Source organism: Myotis yumanensis, unplaced genomic scaffold (genome assembly GCF_028538775.1).
Source record: "Myotis yumanensis isolate MYYU_CA2020_CCGP unplaced genomic scaffold, mMyoYum1.0.hap1 SCAF_2, whole genome shotgun sequence".
In the NCBI taxonomy this organism is placed as follows: Eukaryota; Metazoa; Chordata; class Mammalia; order Chiroptera; family Vespertilionidae; genus Myotis; species Myotis yumanensis.
Genome location: NW_027223753.1, coordinates 32850639 through 32865683, shown reverse-complemented (window position 1 = coordinate 32865683; position 15045 = coordinate 32850639).

Genomic DNA, 15045 nt, shown 5'->3' with positions numbered 1-15045 from the left:
GCCAGCTTCAGCCACAGATAGGCTAGGAGGCCCAATCCCATGTGCCTGTTGTACTACAAATGAAAGCTTCTAGACACAATACCTCATGGAGTTTTATCACTTCCTTCTCCAATATTTTAGAGAGAGACTGATGTGTTCACCCTGGCCATAGCTCAGTCTCTAAGAAGCTATTTGACTTTATGCACATACCTTGCTCTGGGCCTCAGTTTCTCTGCATGGAAAGTGAAAGGATTGAACTTAGAGACATGAAATGTTTTCCAGCTCTGGAACCCTCTGACCTGCTCACTTTGCTCCCTTTCTACTCAGAACCCATTTGCCTTTCTGTGCTTTGTGGAGGGGAACAAAGCCATAGTGTTTGGATGGAGCCCATTCCATGATCCGTCTCAGTAACCCAGTGACCAGAGGCCCATTCGGATTCCACTGACGAGAAAAACAGAATCCTACAGGGATCTACTCTGCCCCATGCGTTCTGAAAGCTCTTGCAAAGCCCGAATGCCCAGTGCACACACTAGAGAAAGCCTTGCTCCCTTTGAAACCTAAGAAAGTTGCAGAAGCAGCCACTTACCTGTCACATGTTTTTCATAATTTCCCTGGCACCTTCGCTAGTCATTGAAGCAGGTGTTGGCGGGCAGCGGGGCGAGCTCCAAGTCTGATGCGGACGTGCAGGGCTGCAGCTCCTGTGGAGGAAGAGAATCAGAGCCGAGATTACACAAGGCCCCTCCTGAGGGTATCCAGCCACAGGGGTCTTCTCATGAATATCTGGGGGTCCTGCTGACATCTAGCAGGCAAGCTGAGTTGCAGGAGGATAGAACAGATGTCAGACTGGGAAGTTGAGAGAATGAGTATCTGAGGCCAGCCCTGTGTGGTGTAAGGAATTACGGAGGGGATAGAAGATACTGAGCGACTCAGTACTGAGGTCATGATTTTCCGTATAGTCAGGAAAATCATACTCTCCCCTTCTCCCAACAGAGAGCAATGTGTGCTGTGCCATCACCAGGGTGCAGTGTGGTAGGACATGTACCTGTTGTACTACAAATGGGAGCTTCTAGACACAACCTTTTCTTCCAGAAATATAGACTAATGGGCATGGGCATTGTGGTTCCAACTGTGCATACTCAGCAGAAGGGCAGGTGAGTCTGGACCCGGATGAGTACTAGGAAGGCTCCTTGGGGGTGGTGACATGCCAGGCACAACAGGAAAGACACAAAGGGGAATAAATGGCTCTGGAGCACCAGTGCGAAGAGCTTAGACTTTGGACCAAATGGGCTTGGTTTCAAGCCGACTCTGAGGCTTTGCTTCTCATCAGTAAGGTGGGAAATGAGCTAAGGAGGAAACACGCCTGGTTCAAAGTGGGATCTCCTGACATGGTTGGTTGGGAGGGTGGAGGTAGGGATGAGAAAGAGTCTGGGAGAGAAAATCTCCAGCGTGGCTTCCTCCCCAGCCGTGCTTGGATCCCACTACCCTCATGGCCAAGGTTGGAATAGGTAGGGTCTGGGCCAGCACCCAGGTCCTGGTGGCCTGTTCTTCCTGAGCTTCCTCAGGCACCAGTACATACGGCAAGCTTCTGCGGGCCCAGTGAATTTCCACAAGCCAGGAGGGCCCCACTCAAAGGCTCACACCTCTGGAACCTGAGATGTTGGCCAAGTTCAGGCCGTGGGAGGGGAAGGCAAGTGCTGCGTTGGCTGAATTTGATGGGGAAATGGGCCTCCAGGGTGGAAAAGAAAAATAAAGAGAAGGATTCCTGCTATAGCTTGCTTGCACAGAGCTGCAGGTCTCAAACCTCCCCCTCCCGGCTCCCCGCCCCAGGTTTTTGCTGGAGAACTAGTTTCAAGATCTGACCTAGCAAGGGCATGCTTCCTCCAGGAAGCCTGCTTGGTTGGCCTGGTCCCTTGTGAGGTCTCACGCCTCTAACCCTGTGTGTTTAAGTGTGGCTTCACCCTCATATGCCAAGTACAGTAAGCCCTTGCTTAACACCATCAATAGGTTCTTAGAAACTGCGACTTCAAGCAAAACGATGTATAACAAAACCAATTTTACCATAAGCTAATTGATATAAACAAGAGTTAAGTTCCCATATCCTATTTCTGTTCTCAGAAAACATCACCAAACTTCTAGAGACCAAAAACATTCCTAATATTAAACATTGAAGTAAATGTGAGCTATCCATACATTTAAGAAAGATTAATAAAAATAAGTAAGAAGATTATTTTCTAACCCACTTACTCCAGTTCAGGGTCAAGAGTGGCCAGAGCCCATCCTGGCAGATCAGGGCACAAGGCAAGAGCCCACCCTGGACAGGGCCCGAGGCTTGAATAAATGGAAGTTCCAGGATTGGAACCTTAATCTTTTGGAATCTGAAGCTTATGACGCTCCTCTATATCAAAGCGAGGTCCTCTGTGGGAAAATGCATACATTCTGTGGTGAAATAAGTTTGGAAAATGCTGCATGTTAAGCATTCCTCTTGAGTCCCCCAACCCACAGTGGCATGTGCTAGGCTCTGAGAGGGCCTGCGGAGAAGGTTCCTAATCCACCTGGTCCAGCACTCCCCAGAGGACACCTCAGTCACGTGATAGCTGCTGACATCCCCCAAACCCCTGCACACTTTGGGATATGGTACCTAAACCAGGAAGATTGCCTGAGAACTTAAGGTGGGCCAGTGAAACTGGATGTAAATGAGAGGGGGCAGGAAGAAGGACAGATGCAGTGGGGGTGGCGATGAGTGTGATGAGGGGTCTGGACAGGGAGGCAACAGCCCCAGCAGAAAGCCAACATCCTAAGCACCTGAACTGCAAACTTCTTGTTTGACCACAAAAGTCTGTCTTTAAAGCCAGAAGCACAGAGTGATTCCAATAATGCTGTCAGGCACTGCAGGCCTGAGGCAGCAGTTGAAATGAATGCGTGTCTCTGTTGCCTAAGGAAACAGGCAAAATACAGCAGGAGGGACTTCAGTTAGACTTTGGTTAGGCCATTATTAATAAAGGAGTCTAAGCAGTCCCCCATAAACCACACACATTATCACACACCCAGAACTTGGCTCAGGTTCTGTGCCCTGAAGTGACCTCCTTTCTGCACATCTCCATCCTGCCAGCCTCCACTCTGCAGCATATTCGTCAGGAAGTCTGAAGGCTCTGTGCTCCCTGCCTTCTCTAGAATCAGAAATCCCCAGCCATTTCCCCTCCCAAAGGAGATGCTAGAGACTTACTAGGTGTACCAGTTACTAATGCGGATTTCTTTCAATATATGGAGGTACACATATGTTTATATATATGCGATTTAATATGTATGCTATTTTGTTGTATTGACAGCAAGCTTCAAAACTTTGTATGTCAAATTTGCGGAAGGTGCTAACATCATAGATATTTTTACACTTAAAAATGTCAAATTTCATGCCAAAAAAAGGGGCATTTGCAGGAAGTTTTAATTCATTACTTTATTTTGAAGAAAAAGTTATCGTATACTTCAGGAAGCTTATGGTGAACATGCTCCATCTCAAGATACTTGTGAACGCTGGTTTAAATGCTTTAAAAGTGATGATTTTGATGTTAAAGACAAAGAACATCCAGGTCAACCGAAAAAGTTTGAAGACCAACAATTACAAGCATTATTGGATGAAGATGCATGTCAAACTCAAAAACAACTTGCAGAAAGATTAAATGTTGCTCAGTAAACAATTTCCGATCATTTACAAGCAATGGGAAATATTTTAAAGGAAGGAAAATGGGTGCCACATCAACTGAATGAAAGACAAATGGAAAACCGAAAAGTCATCAGTAAAATGTTGCTTCAACAGCACGAAAGAAAGTCTTTTTTGGATCTAATTGTGACTGGCGATGAAAAATGGATTTATTTTGAGAATCACAAATGCACAAAATCATGGATTGATTCAGGTCAACCATCAACATTGACTGCAAGGCCAAATCGCTTCTGAAAGAAGACAATGCTCTGCGTTTGGTGGGATCAGGAAGGTGTGGTGTATTATGAGCTTCTAAAACCAGGTGAAACCATTAATACTGATCACTACCAACAACAAATAAGCAATTTGAACCACCCTTTGATCGTGGATGACCAAATGGGTTAAAAGACACGGCAGAGTAATTTTGCTTTATGATAATGCACCATCACACACTTCAACACCAGTTAAAGACACATTAAAAGATCTTGCTGGGGAAGTATTAACCCACCCACTGTATTCACCAGACCTTGCTCCTTCAGATTACCACTTGTTCCGATCGATGGCACACGCACTTTCTGAGCAGCACTTCAAAACATACAAAGAACTGGAAAATTGGGTCTCTGAATGGTTTGCCTCAAAACAAGAAAAGTTCTATTGGGACGGTATCCACAAATTACCTGAAAGATGGGGGGAATGTGTAGCTAGCGATGGACATTACTTTGAATAAAGCACTTTTGATGTTTCTCTTGAAATTATCGTGTTTTCTTTGATTACGAAACCTGCCATTATTAACTGGTACACCTAGTAAGATACCAACATCAGAACCTGAGATCTGAGTATCAAGATTAAATAAAGACAGCCCAGCTGGAGTGGCTCGGTGGTTGAACATTGACCTATGAACCTGGAGGTCACGGTTCGATTTCCGGGCAGGGCTTGTGCCCAGGTTAAAGGCTCGATCCCGAGTGTGGGGCGTGCAATGGATGATTCTCTCTCATCGCTGTTTCCATCTCTCTCTCCTTCTCCCTTCCTCTCTCTAAAAATAAAATAAAATAAAAAGATTAGGTAAAGACATGGTCCGGAGAAATTCTGCCCAGGACTAAGCATACCTGGAGCGGTATACACTGGTGTGCCACTGCACAGTGATAAATACTGCTGTGTCCATGTAGCCCCGAGGGGAGGCCCCTGGAAACTGTCAGGTGAGACACAGGTGAGGGAAAGAGGTGGCGGGAGATGGGGTGAGGACTTATAGATGGGAATGCAATCAGTCTTCACTTGTCTGGAGGGGTGCGTCTCAAATGTGGTCCCCGACCAGCAGCAGCAGCATCACCTGGGAACAAGTGAGAAATGTATGCTTTGCATGCTGCCCCTCCTAGACCAACCGAGTCAGAAACTTCGGTGGAGCCCAGTCAGGCATTTGAATAGGGCCTCCTGCTGATCCTGAAGCATGCTAGCGTTTGAGAACCACTGACCTGGAATTACTCCTGTTGTGATAATTGCTCCTCAGGAGAAACAGCCTTATTCTCCCCTGCTGTGGACAGTGGCTCAGAGAGGACATGCGCTCCATGCTGGGACTCACAGCGGTTGAGCTGCAGAGCTGGGGCTCCCAACCCCAGTCGTTCCCAAGCTTCCTGGCAGGCAGTCGGGCAGAGCAGGGTGCCCGAGGTACTGAGAGCTGCTTGCCTGGGCCCCAGAGAAAGCCTTAATTGGCTCATTAATAGCTGTGATTAGAGAGAATGGAGAAGCCTTTATCTTTGAAGTGCCCGGCTGCTCTAGAAGCTCCTGCAGGGAGCTTGCTGCGGCTAATTAAAGCTGAGCTGTGTTTCCTGTCAAGAGCCCAGAGTGTTAAGGGCTTCAAGTGAGAAAAATTAAGCTTCCATTTCCATTCAGGGGTAATGGATAGAACGAGTAGAATGAAGATGAGAAAAAGGAGCCTTTTCAAGGGGCAGGGCCCCTGGCGGAGGCAGAGCTCTGGGTCTCTTCTGAAGGATGTGACCAAAGAGGTACTGCTGGCTTTCGGGGGAGGCAGGGCTCTCACATTCCCACAGGGGTGACCCTGGCTCTGACATTGTCTTCATTCTCATGTTTTATGATTTTTGAGCATTTCAGCCTGGCCTCTGACTGCACCTGCGCAGGCGTGTGAAGTGGAAGTGGTGAGGGAGGCCTAGCAGGGTAGCGAGGAAAACACACAGAGAAGCCCTGGCTCCTTTACTGACGCTGACATTGCTGCCCCTTCCACATGCCCTCACCCAGGAAATGGGGTGATAATGACGATGCCACCTGCAGAGTGTAGCTGAGATATAGAGATAGCCAGTGGGATGGGCAGTGAAATCATTAGGGTGGACTCCTGGGTGGCACCCTGCCCATAATGGCTTCCATCAAGCCAGCAAGTGGTGGTGTATGTGGAAAGGAAACAACCTGAATTGTGCTCCCTGCCCTTGCCGCCTGCCTTTCTTCCTCTTCCTGGAGCTGATGGAAGTAGCCTGTGCTACCCATGAACAGGGGCAACATGAAACCCACGTCCTGAGCATATAGTCACACCAAGCCCTGGGCTGTTAGACACATACACACACATTGCTTTATTGATTTTCACAGCCCACATTCAGAGAGATTTACCCTCTGGAAAAGGTGGGGAAAATGAGGCCAGAGAGAGACTCAAAGAAGGAAAGTCATGAGCCTCCCCATTGGTCTCAAATTTCAAGGCTGAGCCAGACTTGAAGCCCAGGCCTTGCTGACCCCACAATCTCATGCTGCCTCCCCCAAACCACAGACATCCATTCAGCCTCCTGTCAGCCCTGCACTTGCTCTGCTTCGTCAGGCAAGTGCTTCCTGCTGTGCCTACTGAAGTTCTACCCACCCTTCAAGGTGCTACTCAGTTACAGTCTGTTCAGTCACGTGCTGACCTCTTTCCAGGAGGTTGGTGCTTGCTATTTCTGTTGTAGTTGGAATTGGAGGCATAGTGTGGATTGCAGCCTGCCTTCTATTGGAAAGGACAGCATGGGCCTGGGCCTGTCCCTCCAGAATGGGATCCTTGGGAAAACAGAACCTACAGTTCACTCATCTCTATGCTCTTCTACACCACCCAGCCACACAGCCCTGTCCAGAACCCTGTGCAAAGAGGAACAGAGAGCAGAGGTAGCTACTAAAGTGTGCCTTCTCCAGGCCTGTTTCCTCACTGGGTGGTGGGTTCAAAAAGGCCATGGTATAAACCCTACATAACCCACCTGCCCTATTGTCTCTTTGACTTCATTTCTTATATTCCAGCAGCACTGGTCTCTTTGTTCTTCTTTTAACACATCAGTCAGCCCTGCCTCAGGGCCTTTGCACCTGCTGTCCTCTCTACCCAGAATGGGTCTTTCTCCAGATTTCCTCATGGCTCCCTCCTTCACTCCTTCAGATCTTCTCTTTCCTGACCACACTATTTAAAATCATGCCACCCTCTTCCATCAATACTCTCTGCCTCCTTATTCTGCTTTATTTGTCTCTATTGCATTTATCAGAATCGGACATTTTGAAGAAATAGTAGGCTTTTAGCTAGCTACCTCTGACTTATCTAGGGAGCTGGTTTAAAAATGCAGATACCTGGCTCCCAGGAGGTCAGCCAAATCAGGATCTCAAGGGTAGGGACTATTTGCACTTTATAAAATCCCTCCGGGTGTTTCTGATGCACAGGCAGGGTTGGGACCTGCTGTGAAAAACTGCTGGAACAAACTAAAATCCCCCAACGCTTTGCCTCAACTCTGGCCTTTATTCTGCCCCTTGCCCCTTCCATCATCCTCAAACTACAGGGAACTCTGCTCCTCTTTGACCATTGTGTCCACGTTGTATTTCTGTTCAGCCTTTGCTCATACTCCCCTCTCTACTATATCCTCTCCAGGTCTTCCAGCTCATTCTCCAAGGCACTGCTGATGGCACCTTCTCTGAGAAGCCTGTCTGCCCCTTCAGGCCCTGCCCAGGTCAGAGCCCCTAACTTCCTCCTCTATACTCAGAGGATCTCTGGTAAAGGATGTATCACACTATTTTGTCATTAACTTTTCCACTGTGTGTCCTTCTCTATAGACCATGACTTTGCATAAGGCAACCAGGGAGTCAGGTGGGTTGATCTCTCTAGTGCCCAGCACAGGACTCAGCACACAGCTAGTGCTTCATAAATGCTGTGTGCGTGCATGTCCTAGCACTTGCTGAGGTCCCTGGGCTCATGCATGGGTGTTTAGGCACATGCATGCTTGGCAATGTCAGAAGTTGTGAGGTGGTTATAATTTATAATTCAAACTGACCCAATGTTTTCCAAGTTCACCTTAGCATAGCTGACCACTGATTGTAGCTCAAGTTCTTGGGACAGACGCTGACAAGCAACCTCTGACCTCCCGATCATATCAATGAGCGACCCAGCTTAGCTGGGCAGCCTCCCCTCCTGGAGGGCCTTGCTCTGTCCCAAGAAGAGCAAGGAATCCACACCTTCTGCTATGAAGGTTCTAGACACCAAATAGCTCTGGGAGATCATGTGTTCATGGGGAGGACTTTCTCTTACTTCCTCGAGTCTGGCGACAGACACTCAGCCCACCGCATCGCCTATATAGACATTTATCCCTGATGGTGCTCTAAGCAGAAAGTAACACAGCAGTACCACACACACACACACACACACACACACACACACTCACACACACACAGCAGGAAGCTCTATAGTTTGGCATAAACTATCAGAGATCATTGGATGCAGGCTTTTCAGTCTTCAGATGGACGGAGAGGGCCAGAGAGATCAGACACTTGCTGAGGTCACTGGACCCTTGCAGGACCCAACCCTTTTAGTGGGAGGTTCCTACCCTGCCATCCTTCCCCACCTCTCACCCTCGCCTGCCAGAGAACAGCTGGACTTCCTCTTAACAAGAACCATGATTTATGTCGGCTGGGCCCAATTAGCGCCAAGCTCTCTCCGGCCGCCAAGTGCCCCGCCGGCCAGCAGCTGAGGGCTGTCTGGCAGGACATACTTGGATGATGAAGCCATGCTGCGTGCTAAGCTCAGCACAGGAAAGAGCAGCTCCACTTGGATGCCCACCAAAGGCTGCCAGGCTTGGCTCCTTCCCACGAGTTGGGCAACAAGGCTTTTCTGGCAGGGGATAAGGGCAGTGCTTCCTGGGCAAGGGGGCGAGGCAGGCCTGGGAGAGCACCACTCCAGGGCAGAATGCCCTCCATGGGGCTTGGCGGGGCCCAGCGAGTGTAGGCGGTAAGAGAGCCCTGAGCTGGGAGCCAGGAGACCTGGATGCAGACCCAGCTTCTCCACCAATTCCTTATTGGGGACCCTGGGCACACTGTTTACAGTGGGGCCTTGACTTACTGGTTTAATTCGTTCGGAGACTGAGCACGTTAAGGAGCTCGTTAACTCAAATTACTCTGTCAACTCAAAGAGAGACAGCTGGTATCTCAAAGAACTCGTTAGTCGAGACACTCTTAAGTCAAGGCCCCACTGTTTCTTGCTTTCTACGCCTCACTTCTCCCCTATAAAGTGGGGAGGATTTCCTTGCCTGCCTCCAGAGACACATGAAGAACATTTGAGGTCTCAAAAACAGTGCCTGCTCTCTTCAAGCCTCAGTTTCCTCATCCATAAAATGAGACAAGCATGGCAGCTCCCTCAGAGCTGGCATGGGGATGAATATGCAGTACCTGGCATGTGATGATGGCCAACCCGCCATGACCTACCCCTCCCTCTTAGGATGGGTATCACAAAGAGGCAGTCATGCTACCTCTTTGAGTCTTCATTTTTTTTAATATTCCTTCTTCACATGAGATGGTGTGAACATCAAATTCAGAAACTGAGGCTCAGAAAGTAGCTTGTGTGAAATGGTACAACTAAGAATTGATAGAATTGGATCCTGAATTTAGGTCTGTCCAACTCTGCAGTCCATGCTCCATCCACAGTACCAGTATCCACTCACCACCCACTGGCGTGTAGACCCTGCCTTTAGTGGTGGGTGTGCAGCTTAGAGCTGGCCCGCAGAGCTGATGTACCAACGGTTACAGCTCCTGGTTGCTCCTTCAGATCACCTCTCTTATGTTGATGGTAGTCCTTCTTTCTAGAAAGCAAGGGAGGACTGGCCTGAATGCCCAGTGAGTGATGTGCTGGCCCTGAAGAGGTGACCACAGGCGCCAGAGTCTGTCCTCCATAGGCTGTCCTAAGAGGCTCAAACTGGGGAAAAGAACACATGGATTTTAATCCCGATTCTGCCATTGACTTTCTACAAGACTTGGACAAGTGCTTTAAATTTGGGGGCCTGGTTGTCCCTCCTGGAAAACGGAAGTGCCATGCAAACTGACCAGCACGGTGCCCTTCTCACAATAAAATTTTTTGCTCCTATAAACTTTCAGGCAGTAGGACGACTGACTCGGCTTGGTTTTGTGCTTCATTCTGCTTCTTCAACATCTCTTTTTTTAAAAAGGAAACACTCCCTCTTCATCTATTAATGTCTCTGGGACACCCAGCAGGGGATAAAGAATGCGGGGAAGATGGCCATGGAGCCCAGATCAATCTGCAGCTTCTCATCTCCACTTGGAGGAGGACAGGCCACGGCCCTGGCCAAGCCCTGCGAACATGAGAGCCTGCAACTCCCAGAGAAATGAGCACGCTTCGGAGCGAGATGGGAGCCAGCAGAAGTCAATAAGCGCAGAGGGACTCCAGACATTTTTGGATCTTTATGCAGAGAATTCATCCATTTGGGGGAAGTTGTGGGTTGTTAGGTCCCAATCTGATCTCGATAAATAATGAGCTTTCTATGAAATGCTTTAAGTTTCTGTCCCAAACCTGTCATCAACCCCTGCTGACTTCTTTCCTTCCATGGAGCCAGGAACCAGGTCTCCATTTATTCTAATCCACCACATGCACACAACCCCCAGTGCTGAGTATGCAGATGGTGCTCAATAGAAGCTCCATTCATGATCCTCACCCTCCATGAGCAGGGCTCCAAGTGGGCTCTGTAAAAAGTTGATCACCAGAAGCTAGTCCTGTTCTGAGTAGGTGGCAGGTGTCCACTTTGGCTAAACTCACATATGTTGCAGCCCATGAATTCTGGGAAAAACTGGTCAGCTCATATGTGATTCATCCCAGCCACAGAGCCTCTGTGTGTGACCTTAGATAAGTGACTGTGGTGGAATGTATGAACACTCAGAACAGGGACATCAGGAGACACCCTGATCCAATCAACTTATAAATGAATACATGTCTGTTTATTCATCTGCAGATGGTGTCTTTCTGATCTCCCAACTGCTGGGCGTGGGGAACTCAGAGGAGTTGAGACAGAATGAAGAGATATATGAGAATGGAATGAACACTAGTTTACAAAAATTTAGTCACTAGCTGGGGGTTCGGGGGATAGTTAAAGACAGAAAAGAAATGTAAACCTTGGTATTATTATAAAGACTGATAATGCTAAGATTTCCTAATTCCATAGGAATGTCTTACTTTCCTAGAATTGAATTTCACATTCATCATAGCCTCATCAAATAAACTTTATTATGCCCATTTTATAGATGGTGAAACTGAGGCAATAAACAATAGAGCGCCTTGTTCCAATACCTTGTTAACAAAAATCATTAAAAGTCTGTGCTATACTCCTGGAATCAGAGAAAATCATCAATTTGATCAGTTTTATCCCAGAGTGAGGATGATATAAAAAGGGATTCTAAAAGATTAATTATGAAACATTGACTAAACTTCCTTTCAAAGTGCCTTCACAGGAGGTGAAAAACCTTTGCCTTCTATAACTAACCTACGGCAGGTTTCCTCTGAAATACCTTTTGCTTTCTCTAATTTTACTTTAAGTGGCCTAGTCCTCAGGTGCTATTCTTAATCCTCCTCTTTTCTTACTTTATACACTCTTTTTAAGGTCTCATTCACATCTGTGACTGTACATGTATCTCGCAACTGTCTATCTCTAGCATGGATTCTTCTCCCAGGAGTCACACCCGCATGTTCTACTGTGGATACCTGGCCTATCCCCACAGCGCTCAAAACTAGACAGAGCAGTTTCTCTTCCTCAGGCAATACTGGTCTTTCTTTCACACTCTATCATGGAACAAAGAAGTAAAGAAGGAAAAGAAAGAAGGAGGGAGGGAGGGAGGGAGGGAGGGAGGAGGAAGGAAGGAAGGAAGGAAGGAAGGAAGGAAGGAAGGAAGGAAGGAAGGAAGGAAGGTGGGAGGGAGGGAGGGAGGGAGGGAGGGAAGAAAGGAAGGAAGGAAGGAAGGAAGGAAGGAAGGAAGGAAGGAAGGAAGGAAGGAAGGAAGGAAGGAAGGAGGAAGGGAGATGGGTAGTGCTGGAAGAGTCCTAAAACATTGTCTAGTCAACCCTTTGCTCTTAAGATGAACAAGCTGGCTAGATGGAATCACATCTCGGATTGGAAATCCTGGCTTCCTGACATCTGGTCAGGATCTTTGTAAGAGCAGTGACAGCACTGGGAAACGACACGGGGAAGGCAGAGGGCCAGGGCGAAAGCTGGACCTTTGCTTCAGCACACTCTCCACAATGTGTGGTCACAGATTTGTCTGTTTACATGTCTGTCTTTGCAGCGTCAGCTCTGTGAGACCAGGGACCATGCCATGTTCACTACTGTATTCCTACCAGCGAACATAGGGCCTGCGCCATTCATAGTGGCCACAATATAGAAAGTATCTAGGAATTAATTAAACTAAGAATACAACAGACCTCTATGTAAAAGAATATAATGCCAGTAAAGGACATACAAGATGATCTGAATAAGTAGAGGGAGATTCCTGCTCATGGATGGGCTGACTTAATATTAAAAACATGTCCCTTCTCTGAAATCAATATAAACTTTTAATAAAAGTCCAATCAAAATTCCAGTTGATTTTTTTGAGAACTCAATATCCTTACTCTAAAATATACATGGAGAATTACAAATGCATTTAACCTAAAAACTTTCAACATTAAAAAAGAAAGAGAAGTCACCTTTCCAGATACTGACATGCTACAAAACCACGGTCATAAACACATTGTAGTACTGGCGCAAGAACAGAAGGACTGGTACTCCATTGTTATAGAACAGAGCTCAGAGACACATACACGCACATTCACACGTATGTTATGCTGGATAGTCTCTGTTTGCCCTTCCAGGTCCTTTCTTCACTCTTCTCTACTCCACTCTTGTTCCAAGAGGCTACCCCCAACCCCTGCATTGCTTAACCACACTCCCCTGCCCTGTGATTCCCAGCTGAGTTTGACTATTCGGAGACACTGGAAGGAGGTTGGAGAGGAAAGAAAGATAGCTGATAGTTAAGCCCTAGCTCTCTCGCTGCAGGTTGCAGCTTGGTCCAGGCTGCATTCCTCTTCTAAAGACCAGAGCACCAGCCAAAGCTTTCTCTGGGTTGTGATAGTGACTCCCTTCCCTTGCCCCTTAATGTCTGGGGAGTGTGGGATCAGGAGCCAAGGGAAGGATAAGAGCTCCCCCACTGTTGCTACCTGAGTGCCCCACCCACCCTTGTTGGTTTCCTTAACCTACTACCCCTTCATTGAGCTCTCCTCAGTTACTCCATTTGGGCTTGCATTCTGTTCTTTTTGCTAGGCCCCTCACAGGTAGGTAGGTAGGTAGATCATATGTACATAAACTTAGCAGACAATAGAAGTGACTTGATAGATCAGTTCATACATATTGCTAAGTAAATTGTGTTTAGAAATTAGCTTCCTCACATGTGGAAGAGGAAAACAGAATTCATTACTAAATACAACACACAGAGGTGATAGTATTGTGTAGGTTAAAAGGATGAAGGTGAAAGACAAAATATAAAGTTAATAGAATAAGAAAGTTAATAGAAGAATGAAAAATATGAAGTTAATAAAAATGTAGAAGAATACCTTTTTGATTTAAAAATGGGAAAGAATTTTTCAAAGATTTAAAAAAATACAAGCAATATGAGAAAAAAATGAATTTGATTCCATTATAAAAATAAGATTTCTGTTCAGCGATGGGCAATATGGAGAAAATTAATAACTAAAAGGCAGGAGAGAAGGCATTCACAATGTCTAAACTGACACAGACAGACATCTCGAAGATACAAGGAGCTCCTGCACCTCAACAGGAAAAAGAGAAAACTCAAGAAGAAAGTGTGCAAAGGATACACACACAGAGGCAATTTTCAGAAGAGGAAACCCAGGGAAGACAAACTATACATGGAGAGTCGCTCAAAACCACGGTCATAAACACATTGTAGTACTGGTGCAAGAACAGAAGAGAAATTGTACAACAATTAATAATAATAATACAGGAATGAACTCTGTGTTTTGCGTACTCACAACTGTAAACCTTGCTCCACCCTGTATTTGCAGGGACATAGGATTCCCTATACCCCTCCGGCTGGCAGGATTGTGAGGTGGCAGAGCCAATCTGGAGAACATTCCCCATCCCTTAGCCAAATTAAGTATGTGCATATTTTATAATTCAGCTCTGGAGTGACTGGGTATGCATTCCACAAAAAGCGAGCCCAGATTTATAAGAAAATATGGACAAGGATGTTCATGGTACCATTATTTGTGGAGTTAGGGAGTTGGAGGCATCCTGGAAGATTATCCCTGAGAGAGTGAGCAGGTAAAATGAATGGGATACCACCACTGCATATTAGGCAGCAGTCAGAAGAGACATAAACGGGTTGTGAGAGCACACTCTTGGGTGCAAAAAGCAAGAACAGAATCAGATAAATAATACAGCATCACTTATGTAAATTAAAAGTACATGCATACAACACAATACATATTTGCAAGAACATATACAAACAAAAACACATATTAAATTACCAATAAGAAATAAAAAGGGGATATCATTACAGATCCATATGGTCATCTCAATAGATACAAAAAGTGCACGGTTGTGGAAAGTAATAATATACAAAATTTAATTGTACTCTGCATACTTGCCAAGTACAATCATAAATTGAAAAATGTTGAATGCTATTTATAAAAGCATCAAAAATTATGAAATGCTTTATGGGGTAAATTTTACAAAAGATGTATAAATTATATACACTGAAAAACCTCAAAATATTGCCTGGGGTGGGGGTGAGGGGTAATTAAGGAAAATCTAAAGAAAGATAAGCCATAATTATGGGTCATAAGACAATATTATTAAGATGTAAATTCTTCCCTGATTCATTTGGAGATTCATTGCAATGTCAATCAAAATCTCAGCAGGATTTGTGAAAAAATGACAAATTTATTCAAAATTTGTATAAAAATGCAAATGATTCAAGGCAGCCAGTTTTGAAAATAAAGAACAAAATTGGAAGACCTGAAGCCAGTTTCATGACTAATGATAAGGCTATAGCAATAAAGACAGGATGGTGTTGCTATAAATATAGATGTGTATATCAATGCA